At 48.7% G+C, this 20,174-nt stretch overlaps 1 protein-coding gene across 1 annotated transcript in view; it reads right to left on the reverse strand.

Moving 5' to 3' along the window:
* LOC135897829 (nose resistant to fluoxetine protein 6-like) overlaps positions 1-20,174 on the reverse strand; it is a 198,258-nt gene that overhangs the window by 47,117 nt on the left and 130,967 nt on the right. The gene's annotated exons all lie outside the window — the stretch shown is intronic.

Consider the following 20,174-nt stretch of genomic DNA (forward strand, 5'->3'; position numbering starts at 1 on the left):
TGCAATAATGTTTCTTTCCGGAGCATGTCATTCTGTCATGCCGGAACTAAATGTGGACAAGCATACGAAATACAGATGCATCAGTTCGCGTGTTGATGTTCACTTGTCTGCGAATTGACGTATTTCACGTTCGGACGGATAGTGCCGAGGCGACAACATACTCTAACATGAGTAATGCCCGATTGTTTTGTCGCCCGTTCGCCTCATAATTAGGTTAACACACGTTCACTCTCAATGAGCAATATAACCGAAAACCACTGAAATACGTGAGGCTCGCTGGCTCTTTTTGCGTGAGATTGGAAGGAAGCCAATGGGGCTCGTTGGTTTCGGTGGTGTTTGGTTTCAATTGTCAATAAAATGGCCGCATGACAGTGGTATAAAATGGAATTCGCATATTGAAGTGTGCTGCTTTATTCGCGTTTAATTCCAGATCGACTCGTGTTTTTATGAGTATACAATAAAAGAAAAAAAGAAGAAAAAGGCTTTCGAACGGAATTACTTCTGACGGGCCCTTGACACCTAATTTCAGCAATTTTGCCGCGCGAGCCAGCCGCATAGCTACTACTGAAACATCCACGGTCCATTCCTAAATTACCGTTTCGACAGGTGACCTTTCGATTACGCCTGAATGTTCTAGGACCGCATACACAAAAATGTTCTTATGCTAAAATTGTTCGTAAGAGCAGGTGCCAGTCAATCGTGATGTTGAACATATAATTAGCGGATGTGGTGGGCAAATGACAACTAACACATAAGAACGAAAAGCGCCTTGTGAATTCGGCCCCTAGGTCCGCATCGTGGTTTCGACGCACATGTATCTACTGCGGTTACAAAATATTTTACTATGTTCCTCGCTTGTTTTCGCGAACAGTTCACAAAGTTTCGTTTTATAAGACTAATGACCCTCATCTTTAAAAGCACATATTATTCATCAAGAGTGTGGCATTTAGCGTAATTTTGCTATAACAGCCGTAATTAATTTAGCAACGCTCTTATGCGAAAGCGATTCCTCATTGGTCAGCGTTCGTGCGACAGCCAATTACTATAGCAACCGGCGTGAGAAGACGAACGCTGCAGCGATGCCCACTCTCGAACGACATTTACGCGAGAGAAGTGCTGTGAAAATGGGCCCTGATGGGTTCCAAGGATGTAATGTTGTGAATAATACACTTATTAAAAGTGTTACGAAACTCTTTCCCGGGGCATGATAAGACATCACCGTTATAGACATAACATAAACTGTCTTCGTATAACGTTATTTACAGTGGTGAATTCAGAATATGGTCACTTGCTATCAAGCTGGTGCATATTTTCTCGTTTTTCTTTTACTTCAGTTTTTCTACGTTTCACTCTTGTTGCGTTTTTCCACCTTTCTATTTACGTTGCTGCGTATTATGCGGAAGTGACATCGCCATTTTACCTCTACCTCTACGCTACCTCTTAGGCACGTGCCAGATATTATTATCACAACAGTGACATCAAATATTTCGCCTGTCATTTCCCGCGGAAGTCTCACGATTCGCGAAGCGCATTGCGCTGTTAGCGCTGCCGCCCGAGCTCGAGGATCTCCCCCTCTCTTCTTTCCACACACATATATATATATATATATATATATATATATATATATATATATATCATCATCATCGGCCTGGTTACGCCCACTGCAGGGCAAAGGCCTCTCCCATATTTCTCCAACAACCCGGTCATGTACTAATTGTGGCCATGCCGTCCCTGCAAACTTCTTAATCATATATATATATATATATATATATATATATATATATATATATATGTGTGTGTATATATAATGTTACACACGAGGTGTTTTAATGCAGAGCCAGATGAATCTGGTTGATAGGCGCGGTTGTTGAAGAGCGGTCTCGCGGCAGCTTGGCTCACGTCGTTCTCTTCTTTCTTTCATCTGGTTGTTTGCGCGGCAGGCGTGGTTCATGACAGCTTGTGACATTTCCCCGCTGGCAGACGAAGCCCGCCGGGCGAGTCAGTCATCTCGCGGATTGTAACGCCTCAGACGCGCGACGTGTGTCACTTCAGCCTTGGCCGAGCGTCGTCCACTGCTCGTGAGACGCGCAATGCGGTAGTTTACATCGCTGAGGCGCTCCAGAATAACGTAAGGGCCGACGTAGTGGGCGAGAAACTTCTGGCACAAGCCACGCTTCCGCAACGGCGTCCAGAGCCACACAAGGTCACCAGGATCGAAGTAAACGTGGCGGTGACGCCCGTCATAGCGTATCTTGGACCGGTCCTGCGATGCTATGGTGCGTAGCCTAGCGAGGCGTCGCGCTTCTTCTGCTCGACATAGGAGCTCATCAATTGATTCGTTGTCATGAGCGAAGTAGGGAAATATTGTGTCGAGGGTGTAGCGCGGCGGACGAGCATACAGAAGGAAAAATGGTGAGTAACCAGTGGTCTCGTGTCTCGCGGTATTGAAGGCATAGGTAATGAAAGGCAAGATACTGTCCCAATTCTTGTGTGCTGAATCGACGTACATGGACAGCATGTTGGCAAGCGTTCTGTTTGTGCGCTCGACCAGACCATTAGTTTGTGGATGGTAGGGCGTAGAATGGCGGAAGCTACATGAACACAGACGAAGGGTTTCTTCAACCACGTCCGCGGTAAACTGTCGCCCACGATCGCTGATTACTATGCGAGGAGGTCCATGTCGGAGTATAATGTTAGCCAGCAAGAAGATAGAAACTTCTGTAGCTGTGGCCGATGGCAATGCGGCGGTCTCACAATAGCGGGTAAGGTGATCTACGCAAACGATAACCCAACGATTACCCTTGGAGGATCGCGGGAAAGGGCCCAGAAGATCTATACCAACTTGCTCAAAGGGGACGCTAGAAGGGGGAACTGGTTGAAGCAGGCCATGTGGCGCTTGTGGCGGACGCTTGTAGCGCTGGCATTTAGAGCAGCTGGCGACGTACCGTTCGATATCTTTCCGCATCTTAGGCCAGTAAAAACGTTCTTGAGCCCGGTAGAGTGTCCGTGTGGAACCAAGATGACCGGAAGTTGGGTCATCGTGCATGGCGTGTAATACTTGGTGGCGAAGGTTCGTGGGGACAACTAAAAGGTAGCGTGCACCGGTGGTCGAGTAGCTCTTCTTATACAGCGCGCCACCATCCCGTAGGCGAAAGCGACTGCCCGCAGGTGACTCCTGTGCTGCCGCGAAGAGCGGTTGTAAGCTCTCGTCCTTGTGCTGCTCGGATATGACGGTACCCATATCCGGAAATTCCGGGGACACAAAAGCGATGTACTCATCAAAATTGTCCGCATCACATTCAGTTGTTTCAAGTGGCATCCGAGAGAGACAATCAGCGTCAGCATGCCGCCGACCACTTTTGTAGCAAATAACGAAATCGTATTCCTGTAGACGGAGGGCCCAGCGCGCTAGTCGTCCTGAGGGATCCCGCAGATTCACAAGCCAGCATAGCGAATGATGATCTGTTACGACAGTGAAGGGGTGCCCATAGAGATACGAACGAAACCGTTGCACGGCGAAAATGACCGCCAGACACTCTTGTTCGGTGACTGTGTAGTTGCGCTCGGAGCGGCTCAAGGACCGGCTAGCGTAAGAGATCACGTGCTCTCGGTCGCCAACACGCTGAACTAGCACAGCACCGATGCCTACGCCACTGGCATCGGTGTGAATCTCAGTTGGTGATGAAGGATCAAAGTGGCGAAGAATTGGTTGGGATGTCAACAGGAACTTGAGCTGGCGAAATGATGAGTCGCAATCTGCAGTCCATTCAAAGGGAACGCCTTTTTGGAGAAGGCGTGTAAGGGGATGAGCCATGTCAGCAAACCGGGGAATGAAGCGGCGAAAATAGGAGCACAAGCCCAAGAAACTTCTTAACTGCTTGACAGAGTTGGGTACTCTAAATGCTTCTACGGCCGCAGTCTTTTGCGGATCTGGTCGGATGCCTTCTTTAGCGACCAGATGGCCTAGCACAAGAGTTTGCCGTTCCCCAAAACGGCATTTTTTTTAATTGAGCACAAGACCCGCTTTCTCCAAGCAGTTCAAGACCAAATCCAAACGTTTGTTGTGCTCACTAAACGTTCGCCCGAAGATCACAACATCGTCTAAGTAGCACATGCAAACTTCCCATTTTAAGCCGCGTAATATCGTGTCCATGAACCTTTCGAACGTTGCGGGCGCGTTACACAACCCGAAAGGCATCACGTTAAACTCGAATAGTCCGTCGGGTGTTACAAATGCTGTCTTTTCTCTGTCGTCCTTGTGTATAGGAATTTGCCAGTAACCTGACCGTAAATCGATTGAGGAAAAGTAAGATGCCGCAAAGAGACAGTCGATGGCGTCGTCAATTCGGGGGAGCGGATATACATCTTTCTTAGTAACAGCGTTTAGGCGACGGTAATCAACACAGAACCGCCACGTACCGTCTTTCTTCTTCACCAATATTACGGGGGCTGCCCAAGGACTAGATGATTCTCGAATGACGCCTTTGCATAGCATTTCTTGGACCTGATCACTGATTATCTTGCGTTCTGATGGGGATACACGATAGGGTTTTTGTCGGACTGGCTGGGCGGCTCCTGTGTTGATGCGGTGACGAGTTCTGGACGCAGGAATTGATGGCGGTCCATTGTGCTGCGCAAAGTCGAATACCGAGGTATGTTTCGTAAGCAGGGCCATCAAAACTTGACGCTCATTATCGCTGAGTGACTTATCAATCATGGAAAGTATCTTCGAGCTCCCGGAGCTCGAGACACTGGTTGCTCCTTCATCGGGGAGTTCCGCAAGTACTGCCACCGATACGGGAGAGTCTGTCGGAAACGTGGCAATCTTTAGGCCTTGAGGTAGCACTGCCGCTTCAGTGGAACAGTTTAGCGCCCACAGCCCCGCGCATCCATTGGTCACTGAGACCACGCAGTGCGGAACTAATACGTTTTTCTTGAGGCAGTTCCGATGTACAGGTTCCACTGCAGCATCGAACGAGATAGGAGTCGGAGATGAACAGGCGACGGCAACACGCATCGCGGATAAGGCGGGCACAACTGTATCCTCAGACACGCACAGCACACTCTCCGGGCAAGCTTCACCTTCAAAGAGCACAGGTGAAACACTGGTGTCGACACTGAGTTCTCCCGTCCGGCAATCAACATTCGCACCACACAACTGCAAAAAGTCAATCCCCAGAATCACGTCATGCGAGGAGCGAGGAAGAACAGTAAACTCTGCATTAAAAAGTTTCCCACCCAAAGACACATCCACGTTACACACACCAACCGGGTATAATGCTTCACCACTGACTCCACGGAAACTTGTGCACTGGTCCCAACGAAACATAACCTTGCGTCCCAGAAGGCCTTTAAACACCACACTCATGACCGAGACAGTTGCTCCCGTGTCGACTAGAGCCATTGTGGAGACCCCATCAATCAGTACATGAACCTTATTCTTTAGCATATATATATATATATATATATATATATATATATATATATATATATATATATATATATATATATATATATACACAGGTGACGCGTAGTCGTTCATCAGCACTACTCTAACCAGCGCACCATTGCGATGCGCCGAAACGTGGCTTCGTCGTCCCACTTCCCTCGTACCGTCCGCAAGGTGCAGCTCAAGGAAGGCCGCCTTGTTCTTGAGACCGTAGCAGCGGATGAATAAATAATGAAGCAAGCAACAGTGCAGTGATTTCGTGGTTAGCTGGCCGCTCTCCATGCTCACATCTTTCTCTATTTCGATATTTCTTCATTTCTGTGTTTCTTTCTTTTTTTTCTGTCTGTAGGTACGACGATATCCCGAGAAGAAAGGTGCGTGCGCGCTTGAAACTTCTCGACACACCACAGACTCGGCGCGGCGCGGTCATACCTCAGACCGCCTCTCACGCGCCAAGTTTCGCTGCAGTGCCCCTTTTCCTTCGAGTATTTATGCATAAGAAGAAGGAAAGAAAAAACACACGCACAATTCGCCCGGTTCAGTGACCGTCGCCTACACAACAAACCGCCATCGTAGGAGCACGATTCCCTTACCGACCCGTCTTTTTTATTTTTTCGCTTCGCACGTCCTTCGCGATGGATATACGCACTGTGAGGCGCGCGCTTCAAACGGCGCATCACTTGGGCGCGACTGGAAGGTCGCTGCACTGGCGGCCATTTTGTATGTAAGGCGCTGCTGCGACTATTAAAGGCATGCACGCGCCAAGCACCTGTGATTACCGACCGTAATTGCTTTGGAACCTCCAGACATTTAACGTGACTGTAATTCAAAATTTTATCCTTGTTATGGAAACGCTTCACTGCGTTAGGAATTAGGCGGATACATTGGCGTTGCCCGACGCACATTTTCTCCCTCTTTGTGTCCCTCATGGTTCACGTAATTTACATGAAAACTATACAGCCACAATCTACCGACACATGTGCGAGTACAGTGCAGTTAGCTTTTACACCTGTCTACGCGCCTGGTACCTGACATCTGTCTAGCGCTGCAACTTTTTTATCGTGGAAAACTCGCAGCGCGCACTATAAAAAATTTGTCAAACAAGCTAGATTTCAAATTAAGGAAACTGTGCTCGCATACTGCTAAGACGCTAACATCGTTCTGCAGCGGGCTGCCAGACAGTCATCCATTTTAATTAGGTTACATAAAAGAGCGACAAAAATTGAGAACACTCCACATTCCACTGAATAATCACGAGGTGTGAGAAACATAGCAGGGGCAAGGTGGGGGGGGGGGATCTTTTACCATCTTAGCGATGAATTTCCTCTTACTAGCGAGGCCATTTCTGGCCTTGGACATTTACCAAGTGCAAAATTACGAACAATGGGACCGAAAACATGGGAACTGCTACTGAGAGGGATTATTCCCATAACCTAGGGATGCACCTGAAGAGAAATAAGAGAGCCTTGACATCGAAGGCGTGTTTCAGCACTCACGCAGGCTTAAAGGCGTGCCGGCTTTCGGTGTCACATAGCCACTTACGCTGCAGCTTGAGGAATTGGCTGAAGTCGCCACAAGTGGGCCGTGAGGCCTGTGGGACCATGTAGACCTCATGAATGACATCGCATAAGTCATGTCACGAATGAGGCCGGAATATGAGTGACTTAAATCATAAATATAATTTGCAAAACACTGCAATAGAGGGTTTTTGACGTGGAAAATTTTGCGCAGTTCTTTTTAATTATTAACTGCTTAAACACAGTTCATAATTAAAAAGAACTACGCAACATTGTCAGACGTTCATGCTTCTAGGTGGCACCGACTATATTAGATTAAAAATCATTCAGCAGATCCAACGTGCCCTGTTGGAATCTATATACAGCGAAGCTTTCCGTAAATCCATATGGAGTGGTGAAACACGTGTTTGTGTTTATTCAATGTGAGTGCAAAGTGAAACCAAACGCATCATTCATGTTGGCGAAGAATGCAATGCACCTTTGAACGCAAACAGCATTATAGGGGTTGAAAGAGACAAGCTGACTTTCTGCACCGTTCGTTTGGGCTACCCAAACTCTCCTTGGAGGCGCAGATGCGACCGTCCACGCGGTTGCCAAGCAGCTCAACGCATGCGCAGCGTGAAGTCATCGCCCTCTCATTGTGGCCCACTCTCCCTCTCCACCAGCGGCCAACGAGCCGGATCAACACCTCCTAGACAATCAACACCTCTCTAGAGGGTGTTGGCCGGATGCGCAGGCCGGCTTCCCTCCTCTACCTTCCACTGCTGCGGGCGAAGTAGTGGGAGCCATCGCTCCAAGATGGCGCGCCGGACCACAGCCAAGTGCGAGTCATTCGGCGAGAACGCACAAGCAGCAGCAGCAGCAGGCAGCCACGTTTCACAAGAGAGGCACAGGGGGATTCGCAAAGAAAGCTTAGCTTGAAAAGTATCTTCGCTTTGGCGTCTCCACGTGTTTGGTGGTGACTTTGGACACACACACCACCCGGCAGGGAGCCGCCATTGATAATGGAATAAGCAGCTGTTCGCTCCTACCAATTGTCCTTGCGAGACATCAGCACTTGCATTACACCAGTTAATTAGCCCATTTGGACAAAATGTTTTGAAATATTTACATCGTGTAATGGCGTTAGTATATGTTTGATTATGTAATAAATAACATGTCACTCACAAAATCCTAGGGGCGATGACAAACTCCCTGATCAAGTATTCTGCGGATTCAGCAAATTGTTTAGAGACTGCAATGCTAAGGAAGCCACCAAAGCCCCCCCCCCCCCAAAAAAAAAGTTGAATCAATTCGCGAGTCCTTAAGTCTCAAGTCATGATATTATTCTATATCGAAAAAGAAAAGGCTAAGAGAGACGAACACGACTGGATCACACGCTGACTGATAACTTGCGATAAGCGACCCCTAATTGTTCACAATGAAGTGACAATAATAAATTGTCAGTTCCTAGTCATCGTGTCGTCCAGTCGTTTTTGTTTTTCCTTTAGAGTGCAGCTCTTAGGCGCCCGTCCTTGCGGCGAGCCTCAGCGTTGGCGCTATCACTCGTAACCGAGCGAACGAGCACAGTGCAGGATGAGAGCGAACGCGGAGCGCAGCGGGAGATGAAAGACGGCGATAGCGAAGAGAGCGCGAGGAGGAAAGCGAGGAAGAGGGTGCAGCGGTACCATGAGGCGGAAAGCGGAGGAGGAGGGCATGGCGAAAGCGTGAGAAGAAAAGCGCAGTGCCGCGCAAGCTGGGCTTTGTGGCGACTATGGCTACGAGACGGTGCCAGAGTAGCGTGCGTCGTCTGTGTGAAAACGAAGCGCTGCATGAGCGGAGGTCTGTCTGCGGCGGTTGCTGTGAATCGCGCCCACGCGTAACCCATGCGCTGCTGCCTCTCGTGATTTCCAGGTTAGCGAGGCAGACGCGCCACATTTCGCTCATTTTGCAACGTGCCGCACGAGACAGCTTGTCAGTGCCAGCCAGTATATCGCGAACTAAGATCACGTACAGAGCCGCGCTCAAATTTCGCATTAGGAGGTATCGTAACTGTCGGTGAATTTTGTAAAAGTAATGAGTTATTACTTTTGTGCGTTCTTTCGACTCTTGAAGTGTCTGTCCTTTTTGGCTTCTAGCGCGAAGTGAAACACAGACACAGAAAGGAGTCCCTACACACAGAACACAGACACACAGACACAGAAACACAGACACAGAAAGGAGTCCCTGTCCCTACGCTGTGCCAATAAAAAGCAAACAAACAAAGAGCACCTACCATCATCATCATGGCGATATGGCAACGATAAAAAAACAGATGCCAATTATCTCAGAAATTTATTCGGCAAAATCTGCCCAACTTTCAGCAGCAGCACATCATAAACATCAATGCAGCCTACTATGCAGTAGACTGCAGTAATGACACATTGGTGATGACACTGACATCAAGACGTTATGTCCCGAAAGCAACATCGCATGCCTAGTGTACTTTCACGAGTTGCTTATTTAGTTTTCGTTGGTGGAGCGACCTTTGAAAAGGTCGGTCCGTTTACCTTCTATGATCTTGTTGCACTGTGACGCGAACCACAATGCCTGCCCGTTGAACCATTGCGTACTTTTAGTGCTCGCGCTTAAACGATGATGTTGTAGCAAACGCTTCGAATGATTATGTGTTTTGTTGTAACCATGGCATTAACCTTGAGCTGAGGTGGACCGTCGACTCTAAGATCATCCTTCCTCGTTTGTCTTTTGGTAATACCGCTCTCATTTCCCTCTTTCTGCATGCTGACCTTGCTGATCAGCCGCTTTGTGTCCCGGACTTCCGTGAGAATTCTGCTCTCAGTGCTTGACACCAAGGGCATTCCTGTGGTTGGCCAATATCAAATGAGCCATCAGTGGCTTTCCATCTATGCCACCAGCCTGGCCAAGCAGAAGCCCGTTGACCAACGTGAGCTGCTGAGGAAGGCTATGAAATGCCTAGTTATTGATGCAGAAGCGGAAACATGAGAATGAAGCTTCTCTGTTTTCCCCCTTATCTTAAGCAGAGGCGGACTGCGGAAACACTGTAACAGTATCGATGCAATACAATCGGAAACACATGAAATGTAGCGCTGTGACGGCATTGAAGGCTGACAAGCAACAGATCGGGAAGTGGCATTCACGCTAAGAGATAGGGTGTCTACCAGCTCCCTTCCTTACCTAACGACCACCTATGGACACTACTGCTCGTCTTGATTTCAGGCCAACCGTCCCTGTGTTTTCGTTGAAGTTAAGTAGGACGGTATGAGACGACAATAAAGTAACTGTGTACCATTATCTAGGCGTGACGCTCCTATGGACACAATAAAGAATAAAGGACACCACGACGCACGAAGTGTCGCCGGTCGAAGCCCCGCCTGGAGGCATGTGTCCAGACAAACGCGAATAAGTTGCATATAATCGCCAACCTGTGGTGATGGCGCTGCCACTGACAATCTTGTGAACATTAGTGAGGTGGTAAATACCTCTGGTGCGACGCCAGATCTGGATCACCGGCATAAAATAATAAGTTCCGTGTCAGTTGCGGGCCTGCCGGACGAACAATAGCCTGAGGTGCTTGTTGCAGTCAAAGGCGGTGTACTCTCTGAGATATGGGGCGAATCACATCCGTTTTGCGATCGCCCTAAAACGGCTGAATATGCGATGTTGACCGAAGCATCTAAGAAACGACTAGTGTCTGCTGACGTAGGAGCCCCAGATGTTAAAGGTAGCGAAGGTAAAAAAATGCTCTCCGTGAAATTTAAAAAGGCCGCTAGAGGGCCATGGAGAACAGACGTGCTTCACGTGGGCTCCCGCTTCTCGTGCCTCTCAACCAGGATCACGGACAGCAACCAACCTAATTTTGCCACCTGCATAACCGGCAAGACGAGAGGAATCGGAGAGAAAAGTATATAACAGCTGTGTCTTACCAGTACTCACGTACTGGGCAGAAACCTGGAGGCTTACGAGAAGGGTTCTACTGAAATTGAGAACGACGCAACGAGCTATGGAAAGAAGAATGATAGGTGTAATGTTAAGGGATAAGAAAAGAGCAGATTGGGTGAGGGAACAAACGAAAGGTAATGATATCTTAGTTGAAATCAGGAAAAAGAAATCGGCATGGGCAGGACATGTAATGAGGAGGGAAGATAACCGATGGTCATTAAGGGTTACGGACTGGATTCCAAGGGAAGGCAAGTGTAGCAGCGGGCGGCAGAAAGTTAGGTGGGCGGATGAGATTAAGAAGTTTGCAGGGACAACATGGCCACAATTAGTACATGACCGGGGCAGTTGAAGTATGGGAGAGGCCTTTGCCTTGCAGTGGGTGTAACCAGGCTGATTATGATGATGATAATGATGAACCACCATCAAGTGCGTGCCTTATTTACTGATTTCTGCAACGGCCGCAGAGCCGCCTGGCTAAGCCCAACGCCGAACAAGCTGCTGCAACCCCGTGGCGCGTGGCGCGTGCTCACGCCGCTCGAGCGTATCTGTGAGCACAGCACGGCCGGGCGCCCGCCCACGTGGTGACTAAGAGCTTTCGAGATGAACCAAGCAGAAATAGAAGCAATGGAAATACCAGTAGAACAGCTGGAAGATACAAACACAATGCAGATAGACCCGACTGAAGCAAACAACGCAGAAACTGTCTGGAATTATGACGCAAGCGGCGGAAGAACTATTGAACGAGAGAGCATCCGGATTACGAGGGGCAGAAAAGGCAAGAAGGACGCAGAGAATCAAACGACACAAGAAAGCAACCCAGCCAAGCAACAATCGACAAGAAAGTCACCACCACCGTAACAGCGAAAGCCCCGAATGCCGCCTCTACCAGCCGACGACTATAAGGTCGTATTCCGCCCACAAACAGGCCTCGAGCTTGCAAAGTGGAACAATGTCGCCATTATGCACGCCATCGGAAGAGCCAGTGGTTTCTCGCAGCAAGACTTCGGCGAAAAAAAGTGTGCGTTCAAGTGCAGGAAATCGAGAACCTGATTATCGCAAGCGCGGCCAACTGGGAATACGCGAAGAAACTCGAAAATATCAGCAAAATACAAATTGGTGGCACTTTCTTCGCTGTAAAAGGCAACACGAGAATCCCGGACGATGTATCCAGAGGCGTAATAAGCGGACACTTGCCCGGCACGAGTTAAGAAGAACTCAAGGCAAGTCTTCGCGCACCCGCAAGGTACACGGTCCTCCACGCTCGTATGCTCGGGAAATCGTCCACGGCCGTGATCTTTTTTCCAAGGACCGCACGTTCCTTATTACGTCCGCTTCCAGAGTCTCGACTTTTGATGCCGACCCTACCGCAAGTCGGTGCAGGACCTGTGGCAAGACGGGACAGGATGTATGCCCTAGATCTTTGCCAGCCTTCTGCTATAAATGTGACAAAACCCATCAACTACCCGACCACGAGTGCAAACCCGCAAGTAAATTATGTGGAGGAGGGCATGAGACTGCAAGCAAAGGTTGCAAGTAAAGACTGAAACCCAACCCGCCGCCATTCAACATACAACAGCAACGCATGGACAGGCTCAAAGTGAGAGACAGTCGCTGGAGCTCAGGTGCCGAAGAATTCCCGGAATAAGGAAGCTCAAGCATCAGCTTGAGCAGCAGTGATAGCAGCACCCCAAAACGAAGTAGATCTAGATCTATACTCCGATCGCCCTCCCGATCACGCTCACGCTCGCACTCGCCCAAACGCGTGAGCACTCGGATGTGGTAAGTGGATCGAGTGGACCGAGAACCACGAGCAGCTCCAAATTCTTGACAGCCGAAACTGCGGCCCTTCCGGCACTCGAAAATAGCGTACAAATTCAACAAAACACGTTGCATAATCAAATCAGTCAACTACAAAGCCAACAGGCACTCATCGACAAGCTGATCCAATGCCAACAGAAACAACAAGACAACATAAACAGGCTTCTATAGAAGTGCGAGGAGCAAAGGGATCTCATTGACAAGCTGCAGCAGAGATGTACGAAAGTCCAAGAGAACATTGCACAGCCGCGACCCTCACTTCCCAACACAGATGTGGAATCCGTAGTTGGCGCAAGATTCCGAATTCTCCAAGAAACTCTCATGAAAAGCACCCATGCCACAATTGAAAAAATTCTCCAGGCAGCAATAGCAAATTTCGCCGCAAGTATAGCCGATAAGATTACCACGCTAGACGCCAAGGTCGATGGACTTGCAGCGCAGCAAAACAATTTCATAGCCCACGTGACGAAGGCCTACGTAACAAAGCAGCACCTCAACACGTCACTAAATGACATTAAGTCCGACAGAAAGCGGGCGTGAGCACCCCCCCCCCTCCCCCATGCGGCCGAAGTACTTCTCGTTCAGTTTCGCCTACCCGCGAGCGCCCGCAGGGAACGGAATCAACCGAAGATGGCGGTCCCTAATCACAGGACTACAAATGCGCTCTTGACTCTCCGCATATGGCAGGGGAACTGTCGTTCCTATCGACCGCAGGACGCTACCTTACAAGAATTTGTCAAACAACACCCACCCGACCTCATAGCGCTGCAAGAAACAAATACAGAAAACGTCCGGCTACAAGGGTAAAACGCCCACCCACAAACAAAACACACAGCAATTCTCGCTAAGACTCTCACTGTCAGGAATTGGAACCCATCAACACACCTATCGAACACACCTTAATAGAAATCATACCGGAGGGGAAATCGCTCAAGAGCGCCTTTGTAGTGAGTGGGTACCGCCCTCCCAGAGACCACCTTTCAGACTTCGACCACCTTGTTCGAGAAATTAAGAAACGCACCGATGGTCATTAAGTCGTTATAGTACGGGACTTCAACGCCCCACGCACGGCCTGTGAATACCAAACCACCACGAAGAAAGGAGCCCGAGTACACGACACACTGCACAACAGCACAGACTCACCATGTGGAATGACCCACTCCAAACAACGATAGGCAGTAGTGTCTCCAGAGACACCAACCCGGATCTCACCTTCACTCTAAACGTGCCCACGGCAGAATGGAGCTGAATCCCAGAAAACATGGGCAGCTGTCACCACATCCTCCAACTAACCGTGGCTCACACTCGTGAGCCCGCTAGGGTTGGAACGGCCTGGGTAACGGAGTAGAAGTCATTGAGAGACGTGCTAAATGTCGAGACCACCATCGAGAACACAGATGACTGGTTGAAGAAAGTCCTCGACACGGCAGAACGCCACACCAAAAGAATACAACTGAATGAAGTAGTGCCAGCCGTTGACACGCACCTCCTCCACCTCTGGGGGGCCAGAAGAGCACTCCTCGAGACGAAAGAGACAGAGACTAAACAAGTAATTAAAGAAGTGAATTACCCTGTTCACCGAGCAAGCTCAGGCATACGCGGAGAAATTAGGAAGATAGAAGTGGCACGCATTTTGCGACAACCTCCAGGGAACCCTGAGCACAAAGACGACGTGGCATCTCCTGCGCGCCCTTCTCGACAACGGCGCTACGAAGACATATCAGCGACAGCACATTTGTAGGCACGTGCACAACACGCCGGATCGGAAGAGAACCCCCTTCGAGAAATTCAGAGGAAGCTGTGTGGCGACCCACCCGTTAACAATGGCACGTGACGAAGTCTGCGGTGGGAAACCAAACCACGAACTTGACCAACCCTTTACACTATCGACGCTATCGAGCACTATCGACGCTCACCAGAAACACCAGCCCGGGAAAAGATTGGATCATCAACAAGCATCTCCGGAACCTTCCGCAGCAGGCTACCGTAGCCCCACTCCAGTACTTCAATGCTTGCTGGGAGAAAAGAAAGCTACCGGCTGCCTGGAAGCACTCGGCGATCACCATGATCCCCGAAACAAATAAACACCTCAGCATCGAGAACTGCCGCCCAATTTCCCTTACCTCGTGCATAGGGAAACTTTTCAAGCATATGATACACAACCGGGTAACCTCATACCTCGAAGACAACGGATATCTTTCACACACTATGTTCGGTTTCAGGCAGAACCTGTCAACGCAAGATGTCTTCCTTCTACTCAAGGAAGACCTCATCGACCACCTGAGCACCAGAAGCAAATCATCGATTTTAGCCATCGACTTAAAGGGAGCTTTTGAAGTCAACCACGTAGCTATCCTCTGCAACCTCGAAGATCGGGGCTGCGGGTCTCGGACATACGACTATGTCAGGAATTTCCTCACTGACCACACGGCCACAGTCGGAATATACAACCTGTACAGCGACAGCTTCTGACTACCGAGCAAAGGCACCCCGCAGGGTTCGGTCATATCGCCGTTGCTCTTCAACGTCGCCATGATTAAACTACGACACCAGACCTACGACAACTACGACACTACGATACCAGACCTACGACACGCTTTTTGCGCAGATATCACGTTATGGACCAGAGCCTCAAACATCGGAACGCAGGAAACACGCCTACAGAAACAGTAGATAGCATCGAGAGCTACTTGCAAAAATGCGGCCTCCGCTGTGCTCCTGAGAAGTCGGAACACCTCGTCCTCAAGAGAAGAACGAGAGGCAGACCACCCGGCTACAATGAACCCAATCCCAACGATACCCTCAATGGAACGCCCATCTCAAAAGTGGAAACCCTAGGAGTTCTAGGGCTCCACATCCACAAAGACGGGTCCAGGGCGGCCGCCCTTCCGCGACTGCAGCGAACTCTATCACAGCTCACGCATCTCGTAAGAGAGCTGCATGCCATAGAAGCGAACTTAAAGAACAAGACACGCTACGCGCGGTGCAAGCACTTCTCACCAGTCGAATAGCATACGGCACGCCCAACCTCGCGCTGAAGAATGCAGAAGTAGAAAAAATTTAACGTTGAAATACGCAAAGCCATCAAAATCGCCCTGGGCCTACCATCCGCGGCTTCGACTACGAGTCTTCTCAAGATGGGCGCACAAAACACCGGGCAAGAACTAGCTGAAGCTCATAAAGCCAGTCAATTAGAACGACTGAAGCTCACACCCACCGGAAGATCAGTGCTGCAACGGCTGAACTGCGGTGAAACCTTTATAGCCACCACGGACCGAAAAGAAAATTCCTCCGAACATCCGCGAATTCCTGTGCATAGCACCAATTCCACGCAAAATGCACCCCACGTACCACAATGAAAGAAAACAAGCCCGAGTGGATGCCCTATGGCGAAAACACATGCAAGATCCGGACGCCAAATACACCGACGCAGCCAAATACCCGCAAAGAAACGCTTACGCCCTGAGCGTCGTAGATTTTCAGGGCAGAGAGCTAGCGTCTGCTACAGTCCGCGCACAAAGTCCTGAGACTGCAGAAGAAGCGTCGATCGCCCTAGCAACTACCACGTGCATGGACGCAGTTGTCTCCTTTCCGATTCTGAAGCAGCTGTCAGGAACTACGCTAAGGGTCACGTGTCGATAGAAGCACTAAAGATATTAAAGCACCGCAGCACTCCGATCTCCTACACCTGTGTGACATGGGTTCCCAGGCACGACGAGCTAGATGAGAACGAAGCGGCATACGCTGCGGCCCGAAGTCACACCTGCCGGGCAAACCTTTCCTACGCTCGATATGCCCTGTCTGTGTCAGCGGGGGCAGAGACCATACCCATCACCTACTCAGCGATCCTTCAACATCACATGCTGGAACGCAAGGTGTACCCACGACCTCACCCAAAGTTCAACAAAGAAGAAAGTACCACACTCAGAAAACTACAGAGTAACACTTACACTCACAGAATACTCATGTGCAGACTCTACCCAACGCTACAAGTATACCACTGCCCAATGTGTGGCGTACCGGGCCCATTGGCGCACCTGATCCTCGAGTGTCCATGGCATCTAGACACAGACGCATCGCTTCACCGAAAAACTGTAATGCCCGACAAGAAAGCGAAGACCTCAACGAAACGTCGGAGGCCAAGCTCGCCTAGGAGGACCTGGAACAGCAACGACGCCTCATCGCCAGGGCCGAGGAGGCAGCGAAGGCCAGAGGGCTCCTGGAATGAAGAGACCTTCCACCTAGAGTGGAACCGGGGATTATCCCGGGATACTGTTTCAAAAATAAATGTTTATTTCTCCTCCTCCTCGTGAAATTTTGCAGTCTGGCACAGCGCTTCAACAGAGAAGGACATAGGAAGCAAAGGTATATAGCAGTGACTGGCGAGCACTACGTGAGTACAGCGCAGCCATTGGATGCGTCCTTCCATCTAGACTTGACTGTGGCTTACGTACTAAGCGATGGCAGGGTGACCTGCTCCATTTGTTGGACACGTATAGATTTTGCGATCAGTATCAACCGTTGAAAGTATCTCTCTAACTACTCAAAGTATGGTTCGTTCAAAAGTGTTAATTTGAGAGCATAATCTTTGAACGGGCCGCCCAATCGAGGCCACTGGCGCTGGCTCAACAGCTGACGCTCGGCGCGGAGCACAGAGTCACCGAAAGAGGTGCACGAAGGCTGCGGAAACTTTTCACAGGAACTGGAAAGGCGTCTTGACGAGACCTAATGGCCTCTTTGTTTACCTCGGAGGACCCTGCTTTCCTGGAATTCAGGTTGTGATCTGCAAGGTCGCGCTAGCCTTACGGAGTTTGCTTTCGTCTCAATTAACTTATTTCAGCCCCTCAGCAGTTGCGATATTATAGCTGATATTCCGCTATATGGTCTCAGAAAAAAAAAATTTCGTATAAAGTTAGGAACAGCCAAAAAGAGTTGCCAAGTTCCTTTTTACTATGGTCTTCATAGCACAAGAGACATTATTCAGCTGCTAGTAAAGGCAGCTAACAGGTCCAAGCTATATTGTCTTATTACGTAAGGCGTTGTTGTTATGCCACGTTATTCCATTGATGACGTTGTGTTAGCAGATCTGTGCCGTTTCCTGAGCATGACATTGCAGACAATTGATTTTAAAAATAAAGTACACAACATTACGCATTTGTGCGAAACACCTAACGCACTCACTGTATTAACTGGTGTGTTTGAAATGACGGCTATAAATAGAGATAAGCGGCACAAGCACCGTACTGAGATGGGACTTTGCTGTGCTAGTTGTGATAGTTATTAACGAGATGAAAGGGGGTTAACCAAGGGACCTGATTTTTATTAGTCATATTATAAGAAGCCAACAAACACTGACACGAAGGACAACATAGGGGAAATTACTTGTGCTTAATAAATGAAACGAAGAATTGATAAGTTAATGGAAATGAAAGTGGATGAAAAAACAATTTGCCGCAGGTGGGGAACGATCCACAACCTTCGCATTTCGCGTGCGACGCTCTACAAATTGAGCTACCGCGGCGCCGTTTCCCCATCCACATTCTTGTATTTATGTTTCCTAGTAGAACCTTGGGAGTGTTAGCCAGCGCCACCACTCACAGACCTTGACGGCGAATGTGGAATATCCTTTCTGCCGCAGGCGTCACTAGAACGTGATCTTTTTTGGGCGAAGGCAACCGGTCAATAAACACACACATGGTACCTGAAGGCGTCAATGTTGCCGGATTCGAGACCCTCGTTATGTAATAAACGAGAAGAAAGGGGGTTATCAGAGGGGCCCGATTTTTATCAGTCCTATGATAAGAAACCAACAAACACTGACACCAAGGACAACATAGGGGAAATTACTTGTGCTTAAACTGGTCGGATCAAAGAGAGAGAAAGAGAGAAAGAGCCTTGAGTTTCGAAGACGTTCTCCAAAGAGAGAGGGCGAATAAACTTGTATTCTGAGCAAGCGCAGCCTGCACCCTAGGTGGGCGGTCTCCTTATTCAGGGTCCGTGGGCTATGGCCGTCTCCCGTGCCCGTTCAGTGAGGCTGCGTTGTGTCTTAAGGTCTGGGACTGATGGCTTGGCCTCCCACTGCTCTTCGCTTGGTGTTTGGGTGTCTACGGTGCCATGTTTTCGAACACATCCCCATACCGTATGGCATAGGGTGTCTGGGACATCACAGTATGTGCAGATGTATGAATGCTCAGTAGGTGAGATTCGGGGCAGTGAGATACCGTGGACGTAGCTGTTGGTTTGCGATTTCCTTAGGGTTACTGCCTCTTCCCTAGTTAGGCTGGGGTGAGGTGGCGGGCAAGTTCTTCTGTCTAGCCTGCAGTGTTGCAGAATATCGGTGTATTTTGGGGGAACTTCATCTTTCCTCCTTTGCACGTCATGTGAGAAAGCCCGGTCAACGTGAGCTCGAGCGGAGGCGTCGGCTGCCTCATTCCTCAGCAGGGACTCGTGTCCCGGAGTCCGAACGATGTATGCGTGTTTTTAGAAGGCCCAAATTTTTTTTGAAATTCCCACCATTGACCTAAATTACTCGATGAGGCGGCCATTAGGTAGACACATAATCATAATGTATCATTAAAGAAATAACACAATTACGCTAAATTATGTTTTATTTATTACATTACGGCCCATATATATATCTACGAGTTATAGCCGGTAAGTGCAGAATGACAGCAGTCCGGAGACATGCACTATCAAAGTCGTCCTAGAAATACACTGTTTTTCCACTTACATTTTTAACAAACCACTCTTTTATGCACTAAATCACAAAAGTAACTAGAACGCCCATGTATTCCGTTCCACACTTTGGTAAATGACATCTCGAAACTGGTGTCATCCTGGAAATTTATTTCAAGTGTATACGTCTTGAAAACTCACCGGCTACAGTTCACGAATAGCAAAATGTGTATTAATTAACTATTTAACAAGGTAAATAATGTATTTTAGTTAATTAGGTGAATATGGGCTTAGATTTCTCGTGCTAATAATGTTCACCTCTTCTAATAATCCAGGTCAGCGACAAGAATTATGCTATCTGGCACAGGCAGTTTTTAAAAGTTGTGTAAAGTTTGTTGTTGTAGATTTTGTTTAAATGCTAGCTGCCATTCTCTTTGCCCTTGCTGTCGACAACGCTGATAGCTAAGCTGGAGTTACAGAATATTTCGCTGCATCTGTGTATTGTCTGTCCGTATTTTGCTGTTAGGTTTTTTCGGATAGTCTCTATTAATCTGGCTTAAGCCAGAATTAATAAAGTAAATAAAGTAAATTTACTTTTTCCTTCATGGGGGGTTCGGTGCATATTTTTTTGGAATGGGGGCTACAGAGGTGTACCTACAAGTTGTCCCTGGAATTATGCTTTTTTTCGTCGCTCAGTTGCATAACTTCAGTATAGCCTAATCTTCTGAGTATTAGCCTACCTGTTTCAGTAAGTTTGAGACGTTCGAGTTTGTTAA

Source organism: Dermacentor albipictus, chromosome 1 (genome assembly GCF_038994185.2).
Source record: "Dermacentor albipictus isolate Rhodes 1998 colony chromosome 1, USDA_Dalb.pri_finalv2, whole genome shotgun sequence".
NCBI classification, from domain to species: domain Eukaryota; kingdom Metazoa; phylum Arthropoda; class Arachnida; order Ixodida; family Ixodidae; genus Dermacentor; species Dermacentor albipictus.